This window comes from Heloderma suspectum, chromosome 2 (assembly GCF_057233095.1).
Source record: "Heloderma suspectum isolate Gila_16-S chromosome 2, 16-S_ref, whole genome shotgun sequence".
Taxonomy (NCBI): Eukaryota; Metazoa; Chordata; class Lepidosauria; order Squamata; family Helodermatidae; genus Heloderma; species Heloderma suspectum.
The window spans coordinates 88,798,114-88,808,690 of record NC_139459.1 but is presented as its reverse complement, the minus strand read 5'-3'; positions in this window follow the sequence as shown (position 1 = coordinate 88,808,690).

Below are 10,577 nucleotides of genomic sequence, written 5' to 3'. Positions count from 1 at the left end.
GAATTTGGCCCGGAAAACAACTGGTAACCAGTGCAACTCCTTCAGCACTGGAGTGATGTGATCTCTTATGTATTTATTTATTTATTACCGCCCAATAGCTGAAGCTTTCTTCCATAAGGATGGTGAAGAATTCCACCACAGACTCCGGGGGGGGGGCGGATTCTTAGAATCCACCCCCCCCCGGAGTCCGTGGCGGAACGGCCCAACCCACTCTGCCACCCTGTGAAGTCCGACCCGGCCGGATCCTACCTGGCACTGCCGGGTCCGTCTGGCTCCATCCATGGCAGTCTTTGGATGCAAATGGTGTCTGGCATAACGGATGCCATTTGCATCCCTTTGCCTTACCATGATAGGCTACGTAAATGTTTACATAGCCTATCACAGTAAAGAGCAGGGACGCAAATGGCGTAAAGACGTAAATCTTTACGTAGCCTATCACAGTAAGACAAAGGGATGCAAATGGCGTCTGCTACATCGGACGCCATTTGTGTCCAAAGATCGGCCACAGCTGGAAGTCCAGCAGCTGCTGGCCCCGGCCGGCAGCTCCGCGGACTTGCCACGGAGTGGAGCTGGCTGGGGAGGATTCCGGGGGGGGGGGGGGAAGGACCAGATCGCCTCCCCCCCTGTGGAGCCTCGGCAGAGCCAGGTAGGTGGGGTTCATACTCTCCTACTTTTCCATAGAGCTTGGCACTGTCGGAGGGGTATCCCTTGTGATCACTTGCACCATGGTCAATCTCCATGGATAATCTCCGCCAACCCTAGTAGCACAGAACATGATGTCTTGGTCCACTTACTAAGTATAAGAGGGCACAGCTGGTTCTGCTGCAGCAAAAGCTGATAGATCATCCTACCTAATACCAAAATCTTAAGATCCTGCAAGTAGGGATGGCGGAGAATTTCTCCCCGAAACTTCGGGGGGCCGAGCGCCAACATGTTCAGCCCCCCGAACAAGTTTCGGGGAGAAATTCTCCACCCCCCCCGCCCCCCCCGGGACGGGACGTACCTTTGGCGAATGTCCCTCCCGGCGGCGGGTCCAGCCGGCGGTTCGGCGGGTCTTCGTGCGGGGCTGCTGCTGCCGCCGCCATTCCAATCAAAGAAAAAAAAACAAAAACGCCCCCGTGATAGGCTACGTGACGATTAACATAGCCTATCACGGCTAGATTTGCAAAGTCAGCCATGATAGGCTACGTAAATCGTCACGTAGCCTATCACGGGTGACTTAAAAAAAAAAAGCGCGTACGGATAATGGCGGCCCCCATAGGGAGCCGCCATTCCTGTTCCTTTTTTGGTCGCTGTAGTCTACGTAAAGATTTACTTATGCTACGGCGAAAATTATTCTCGCCGTAGTCTACGTAAAGATTTACGTAGACTACAGCGACCAAATAAGGAACGCAAATGGTGGCTCCCTATGGGGGCCACCATTAGCATACGCGCTCTTTTTTTTTTTGAAGTCACCGGTGATAGGCTACGTGACGATTAACGTAGCCTATCACGGCTGACTTTGCAGATTTAGCCGTGATAGGCTACGTTAATCATCACGTAGCCTATCATGGGGGCGTTTTGTTTTGTTTTTTACTTTTTAGTTCGCGGCCGGGCGAGGTGAGGCGCCTCCCCCCCGGCCTGAATTTTGGCCGGGCGAGGCGGGAAGCCTCCCCCCCCGGCCTGAACTTCGCGGGGGGAGCAGCGAAGCGCCTCCCCCCCACCGCGAAAAGCTTTGAGGACAGGTAAGTGACTTTCGTCCACCCCTACCTGCAAGTGGAGTTCTGCTTTCAGAAAGGGGATTCTGGGCACCCACCAGAACAAGTGTGAATCGCAAAGGGGAGGGGGAAATCCTTCCTTCCTTAATTACATTTCTATATTGTCCAGTATAGAAAGCCCTTCTTCACACACTGCATCGTTAAAGTATTAAAATCGCTACCACAGGATGTAATGACGGCCACAATTTTGGATGGCTTTAAAAGGGGGTTGGACAAATTCCTGGAGGAGAAGGCTATCAATGGCTACTAGTCCTGATGGCTATGCGCGGCCTCCAGTACCAGAGGCAGTGAGCCTATGTACCCCAGTTGCTGGGGACATGGGTGGGAGGGTGCTGTTGCACTCATGTCCCGCTTGAGGGTTCCTAGTCGACAGTTGGTTGGCCACTGTGCAAACAGAATGCTGGATTAGATGGACCCTTGGTCTGATCCAGCAGGACTCATCTTACATTCTTACGTTCTAATAGCCAAAGCTCTCTGGGCTGTTCACAACATAATAAAATAACCATTAACATAAATCAGCAAAAATCACTTCCCCTTTTCCTTTAGCAGCAGCTTCTATCAGATCAAAGGCCTTTCCATTCAAACAAGGTTCCTTCCATTCAAGGAAAGGGCACCTGAGGATCTGTTGTATTTCTCACCCTTTACCATTTTCACCTGCAAAATGCTAATTCAGCAGTGTGGCCTAGCAACCCTTAAAGTCTGAACCAAAACACTGAAGCTTGAACCACCAACTTTTTATCTCTTGCCTCTTTCTTGTCTCTACAGATCGTATCCATTGTGTGTGTGCACTGGGTCAGGTAGGTGTGTGCCTGTGCAGGGGGTGTTCTGCTATTGTTCTATTTATCAGTTGTTGGGGACTTTAGATGAGAACACCCATTTGAAACTTACCTTTTATCCCAAACAATTCTTAAAAAGATATTCCACATTCTTACGCCTTTTCCATCCTGAGTGCTTTCTTTCTTCAGTAAATCCAGATCCTTTTATCCCCAAAGATGGTATTTTGTCGGGGGTGGGGGTGGTGTTGTGGCTGACCCTCCATATGTCGTGTCATTTTTTGCAATCTGTTTGTCATGTTACATATGTTTTTGATAGGTCAGTTGCTCTAATTTATCTCCTGGTGGGGTTTTAGGAACTGACCTACTGTACAAGCTGTCTCTACTGCTGTTATTAGAAGGTTCATTTCTATTTGTCATTGCCAATTTCCTCTTTGTTGATGATTGTTTTGCATGATACTGAAACCAGACGGTGTACCATCTTGAAGGAACCACCCTGTATATCAGCAAACTAATTAGGGGGGCTCAATTGCTACAGCAACAGCTTGCAGTATCAGAAGGATCTTCCTGCTAAAGACACAGTCATAAATCATTACTCAGAGTGACATTAATGAATTGGTATCTGCCCAGGATTTATTCAGTTATGAAGAAGTTATCAATGTGTTTTATTAAAGGGATGCACTCTTACACTAAAGCCAGTTCTGTCAAGGTTTCCTGCCCTTCATTTTTAGAACATTGCTACAGATGTGTAATAGGTTCACAATGTTACGTAGCCAGCAAACACTCCAAATACATTTGCAGTATGTTTGTAGGTCCAGAGAATACATTTTAAAAGTGTATTATGGTAATGCAGTTATACACTCCAGGAATTAGATTATTGTTACAGCAAAAGTTTACAATTTACTGAATGAGGACATGCTTTTGTCCTCCAGACCAGAATGCTCAGGGTGATCTTGAGATGGAAAATGAAAACGGGGAGGCCTCCAAACGAGGAAGTGTTATAATAATGGGTGACTTCAATTACCCACACATTGACTGGATAAATGCATGTTCCAGTCGTGACAAAGAAGTTAAAATTAGGGATGGTGGAGAATTCTGCCACGGACTCCAATGAGGCTGGATTCTTAGAATCTGGCCCCCTGGAGTCTGTGGCGGAACAGGCTGCCCCCCCCCCCCACCCTGCGAAGCCCAGTTGGGACAGACCCTACCTGGCACCATCCATCCGCTGCCGTCCATCCCGTCCATCCTGTCTGCTGCTGCCTGTCTGTGGATGCAAATGGCGTCTGGTATAGCAGATGCCATTTGCGTCCCTGCCTTTGGCCGTGATAGGCTACGTAAATCTTTATGTAGCCTATCATGGCAAAGAGCAGGGACACAAATAGCATCTGCTACACCAGACCATTTGCAGACCAGTTTGCAGACCGGCCGCAGCCAGAGCCGGCTGGCGGCTCTGCGGACTCCCCGAGGAGCCAGCCAGGGAGGACCGGATCGCCTCCCCACACCTGTGGACTCCCCCACGGACCCCAGGTAAGGGGATCCGTACATCCCTAGTTAAAATTCTCAATGCCCTAAATGACTGTGCCCTAGAACCATTGATCATGGAACTGACCACAGGGGAAACAACTCTGGATTTAATCCTAATTGGTGTTCCACAGGACCTAGTATGAGATGTAAGTGTTGTTGAACCAAATGGAAACAGTAACCACAGTGCTATCAGATTTAATATATACTTAAGTGGAAAATTGCCAAGGAAGACCAACGCAGCCACATTTGATTTCGAAAGAAGAAACTTCTCCAAAATGAGGGAACTGCTCAAAAGGAAGTTGAAAGGGGGAGTCAAGAGAGTTAAATCCCTTCAAAATACTTGCTGGTTACTTAAAACCACAATAATAGAAGCTCAGCTACAGTGCGTATCACCAAGAGGTCCAAATGTATACCACCAAGAGGATAATGCAGAAATTAGTCTAGAAGGCTTCTTTTGCATAGGGGTGTATGGACCCCACCTACCTGGGTCTGCTGGGGGGTCCGTGGGGGGGGAGGTGATCCAATCCTCCCCCCTGGAATCCTCCTTGGCCAGCTCTGCTCTGCGGCGAGTCCGGATAGAGGCTGGTCTACAGACGCAAATGGTGTCTGGCATAGCTGACGCCATTTGTGTGCCTCCCTTTGGCCGTGATAGGCTACGTAAAGATTTATGTAGCCTATCACGGCAAAAAGGGAGGCACGGAAATGGCCTATCACGACAAAAATTAGCCTATCACGGCAAAAAGGGAAGGACGCAAATGGCGTCCACTATGCCATTTGCGTGCCTCCCTTTTTGCTGTGATAGGCTACATAAATCTTTATGTAGTCTATCACGGCCAAAGGGAGGCACGCAAATGGGGTAGCGGACGCCATTTGCGTCCTTCCCTTTTTGTAGGTAGGATCAGGCCGGGTCGGACTTCGCGGGGTGGCAGGGTGGGGTGGTCCGTTCCACCACGGACTCCCGGGGGTCCGGATTCTAAGAATTCTCCGCCATCCCTGCTTTTGCATACAGTCACTAAATTGTTCCTGGGTTCTCCACAACCCTTCCTCCTTCCCCTGTACCACTTAGCTTAGTCTAGTTATTCAAGTAGTTATTATTTTACTAACCATTCCTTGAATATTACAGGCACCTCTGGTACATCTATTCACTCCTGTGTTCTGTGGCATACTCTTTTGTCAGGATTATGTATGAATCTTTAGGGTAAGAGGGTTAGTATGTCTGTCTTAGCAATTGTACTAAATTATCTTTAGGTCTACTGTACTTCTCATGTTCTAAAACTGAAGTTGCTTTTAATAACTATAGAACATACAATAACAAGCCACTTGGTTCAAGAGGAGTTAGTTCAGAATAATATACAGTAGTGCAGTTGGGGGCAGAGGGGCCTTTTAGATGTTAATGTGGATTACTTCACTTACTTCAAGATGAGGTAAGCCAGCTCTGCTGCATTTGGGGACCTTCCTGCTCATTCTGGAGTGGGACCTGGGCTTCTGCCCCAAGATCCTACCCTGATGGTGCCACCAATAATATAGCTACACTCTTCCAACTTGGGCAGCCTTATTACCACCATCTTTCATTTATCTTCTGCAAGAAGAACATCAATGGATAGGCATTTCTTGTACAACATTCTTGCCACCCCCAAAACTGTTGGATCCAGCTATTTTTCAAATCAAATGAGTTTTTATTGCTCCTATGTAATGCTCAAGGAAAACATCAAATTACAAATATACCTGTATACTTCCACATGCCACTTTTTTCAATGTATCTATTCATTCTCCCTTGCATTGTCTGAAGGCTCGAAAGTATGACATATTTTAAGATTGTAAGTCTGCAGAGATTGCAGCTGGAATTCCTCAGAGGTTGATTCGTTTCATGTCTTCTTGACTACTTCAAACCTCCCTGTCCAATGCTACTGAAGCTGTGATATTTGCTGTACCAGAATCTATATTGCTCTTTTTGCATGTAAAATATGTATGGAGAGCAAAAAGTTGACCAAGTGCACTCAAGCTAAGCATTCAGTGTATGATTTATTCAGCATAACCTCCTTTTTCTCATTAATAACAACAGCACCGAAGACTACCAGTTTCCTAGATGTCCCTTTACTTTTTGCTGATAATAATACAGAATGGTGAGAATGCCAATGATATTGTGTGTCTGTGTCATCTGGGGCAGGTAGTTAAAAATAACAGAGAACACTGAAAAACATTATCTTTTTTTCAAAACTGGCATTAAAAAAACAGACCACAGCACAGTATTTTGAAAGGCACGGTTCTGAATTATTCACCAATTCATGCTCCATCCCTTTTTTTTTCTTTTTTTTTTTTTAAGCATCTAACTTTCCCAGCTCTATCACCTTCACATGGTAGAGATTCAGAGATTGCAATACAAACCCAATACTGACTGCTGAACTATGAGACCTGCATTATATACATTCTGCCAGACTTTTCCATGTGGAAAAAATAATTTTCAGACATTTTGCTTGCTATACTGCATGAGTAAATATCATATTATCTTTTCAGAGTGCTTGAAAAGAAAAAGGAAAACTCCAGCCTTTAAAAAAATCACAAAGGCAAAAATTGTTTTAATTACTAAAGTAACTGTACTAAAGTTTGCATTTCTTATTAGGAAAACTGAAATATGCTGAAGAGAAATATGCTAAAACATGCTGAAAAGAAATGCTGATTTCTCTTCCAATGAGAAATCTTAAATACATGCCACATATTAGAATTATGAATTGCTGGCAAAGTACCTTTTTGTAAACTGCTATATAAAAAAAATATATCAATGAATACAATAAATTAAGAACATAGCTAACTTAAAATAGGCATAAAATAGAAAACAGGAATAAAACAAGAACAGGAATGGATTCAGGTCTGCATTTCAAAGCATCTTGCATTCAAGATCTCTCTTACTGTGAGGGCCCTAGACAAACTCAGGAGATAGTTCTGCCAAAAGCCCTACTGGATTTTTTTTGGTGTATGAGAAGAAGAAAAACAGAATCTGTATTATCTGCAGATTGTAATCCAGGTTAAATGTGCAAAATAAAGAAGAAATGTGATTGCATGATGAACAGGCATGGGAATAAGTGATATTGATACTGGCACAGTCCTGTGGATCCTTAGTGTGCGTTAAACCATATGTTGAATTGCAAGTTGTTTACCTTTTCCAGCTCTTTCAGTGTAATCCTATACATGTCTACTCAGAAGTAACTCTTATTGAGTTCAAAATAGGGCTTCTTCCAAGGTAAGCAGGTATAAGATTTGAGCCATAGGGCAGAATCGAATAGGGTGCTTATGCCTCCGTGGATTCTCTTATGCCCTGCCAATTCCACTTGGCAAGCGGGACCCACTGCTTAAGCAAGGGAGATTTAGGGCTTCCTAAAGGAAGCCCCCAAACAAGCAGAAATGCTAATTTCTAGAAGGAGGCAGGTTGGCGGAGTTCCCTTATGTGAGCTCCACCAATCTGCCTCCTCCCAGAAATGAGTGTTTCTGCTCGTTTTGGGTTGCCCCAGAAATCGCCATTGCAGACGTGATGGGGACCACTTGTGCAACAGAATTGGCATGGTGGAAGAGAATTGGTGGAGGCATAAGCACCCATTCGAGACTGCCCATACTGTCATACTGTATGGCACAACCAGGAAATTATCCCAAGAACAGATAAATTTTTCCCCCAGAAATCCCTATGCCAGTGATCTTCACTATTTTTCAAGCAGCAGTCACTGTAGCTCTAGGCACTGCTACTGAGGCAACTTGGGGGCCTTCCTTGAGACATGGGGGCCCCACTCCTCTCCCCCCACCCCATGGTCATGTGCCAGTGCTGTACACCCAACTTGGCTGGAGGCACTTTGGGGCCTTTCCTCTCCATCCCCTTCCATATCATCCAAGCAAGGCCTCATCAGTCAGTCACCAGGCAGGCGAATTCCAACTGGCTCAGTTTGTCCTTAGACTGGGATGGATCTTTTTCCCATCACTGAGAGAATACTCTGCTCTACTCAGTGCTTGCTCTCTCCCCATGCATTTGCTTCCCCCTCCACCTCCAGCACCTGTACAGCACACCTGTGCAGCTAGCCAATCACATTGCTCTTTTCGACTGGGGCTCTTCCCCCGCCACAGAAAATTGGCTGATTGCTCCTGCCCACTCTTCTCCTGCACCCCCCAGCCACCTTACAGCTGATGAGTAGCAGGCCTCCTGACTCCCCATTCCTGAAGCCTCCTTTAGTAGCCCAGATCTTAGCAGCTGGCTCACACTAAAGCTAACAGCAAATTAAAACTAGAGGGTCCCTGCTGAGACTGAGCAGCCACTGCAAAAAGAGAGAACAAGAGAAGGGTGGACAGCCATACTTGAGGTGATTGGGTACTACCAGTGGCTCTCAGGGCTTGCATTGAAGAACACAGCCCTATCCTCAAGACAGGACATCTCAAGACTACAGAGCCATCAGAAGTCTCCCAATGGTTTCTCCTATTAATTGTGTGGATCAGCCAGGGCCGGAGTGGACACTGCTTACATACTCTATAGGGATCACATCAGATTGAAAACTCTGCTCCCCCTACAAAGCTATGTGGGATGTACTCCTATTAATCCAAATTCAATTCCCAACCCATGATCCATATTTTCCTCTTGCCGTGTCACCATGAGCCAAGAAGATTATGTTCCAAACTCTGAAGTGAGCAGTGTGCATGATATATTTGGGGTGAGGAAACAGTGTTGGGGAAAGACTGACAGTGACACCATCAGGAAGTCATTAGACACACCTTCCAGACATTTATCTTTAAATGGGTTTTATAGAGGCTCCTGTCAGAATTTTAAAGATCCATTCTATTGACAACTCTGCAGTAGGAAAACAATCCATACCGCCAAGCTTATCCTCTCCTGGGTCTATCCAGTCTCATTCCTTTCAGCCTCTGATCAATACTTGCTATACCAAGTTCACATCTCCTTCATCCCCAGTGCCTCAAGGTGAATCAAGCCCCAACCTATGAAAAACTTTATAATGTGTTATCTAAACATTTTCTTTCCATGACAAACAAAGTTCATCTAAAATCAATGCACCAGAATAGATTGTAAAGTAGAAGTGTTGATTTTTTATATATATAACAGTGCTGGTATCCATTACGTTGCTGGATAGGGTTCATGCTTGTTCATGATGGCAGAGATGCTCCAGGACCAAGTCATATCACACAAAGAGAGACAGGTGGTGGTTTAAACTCATTTCATTGATTAAGAAAGAATTTCATAAGTACTCCACCCCGCTTCCTCACCATATATTTTTCTCATATTTTGATTTTCTATTAAAGTATTCATGAACAACCTTCCACTTTGCATCAGAATATTACGAGTTTCATTTCTAGATTAAGAACAGGAATATACATTTTTATTTCACCTTTAGCTGGCAAAATTATTTTTGAAATTATAACATCAGAACAATTTTCATTGTCTGGCAACAGTACATTTATACAAGATAACATAGAAAATAACAAGAGTTCTGTAAGATATTGCCAGATGGCAAAATTTGGCAACAGAAATCGTATAACTTAAGAAAAACACTTATTCATTCTATTCCATGTATACTTTACTATATACAATTTAAAAAATCTTAGGGATTAACCCAGTCTATCAGAGCTTTTCAAACTGTGGGCTGAGCTCCCAGAGAGGGAGGGGGTGAAAGATGCCTAGAGAGGAGATATAACATTCCAGAAAGGAAAAGGATTGTGAGGCAAATTGAATCATTCTTTTTTCCCCTCTAGTACAGGGATTGGCAACTTGTGGTCCTCCAGATGTTTTGGTCTGTAGCTCCCATCAGCCTTTGCCAGCAGTCAATGGTGAGGGTTTATGGGAGTTGTTGGCCAAAAAAATCTGGAGGGCCACAAGTTGGTTGCACTTGCTTTAGTAAGACAGGTTTAAGAACAGGAATGGTCTTGGGCAACTAGACTGAATGGTCAACCAGAGAGCTAACACATGCTGACCAGCAGTGGCTCTCCAGGGTCTTTCAGGGTTTCCAGCCCTACCTAGAGATGATGAGGACTGAACATGGGACATGCAAAGCAAGTGCTGTTCCATTGAGCTATGGCCCTTTTGTCTCCTGGCCCCACTCCTGACATGATGTGCCTTGCCTTTCTTGCCCCCAATATCCAGACATTGAGTGCAATTGTTTGCACATGCATAGAGATAATATGAGGTACATAGAGTCAGGGCCAGGGCCAGATGCATGATGTCAGGGAGGGAGCCATGAGGCACAGTCGCAGTCCTCCTCCATGTGATAATTCCAGAATAGGGTTCAGACCTTGGGATCTTACTTTAAATCTTACCCTCCTTGCCCGCCACCCCAGTACATAAACTGAAATCTGTTTTCTCTCCACTACAGAAATTTGAAATGGTGGCCTTGCAGAGTTAATAGCACTTACCTGGAAAACACTATCAGATAAGCCCTGTTCAGGCAAATGCGGGATTAAAGTGGGTAGAGCATTGAGGCCATGAACCCTAGCCCTGCCCCCTACATCTCCCAGCATGCAGGCCCCACCCCCTTTAGTC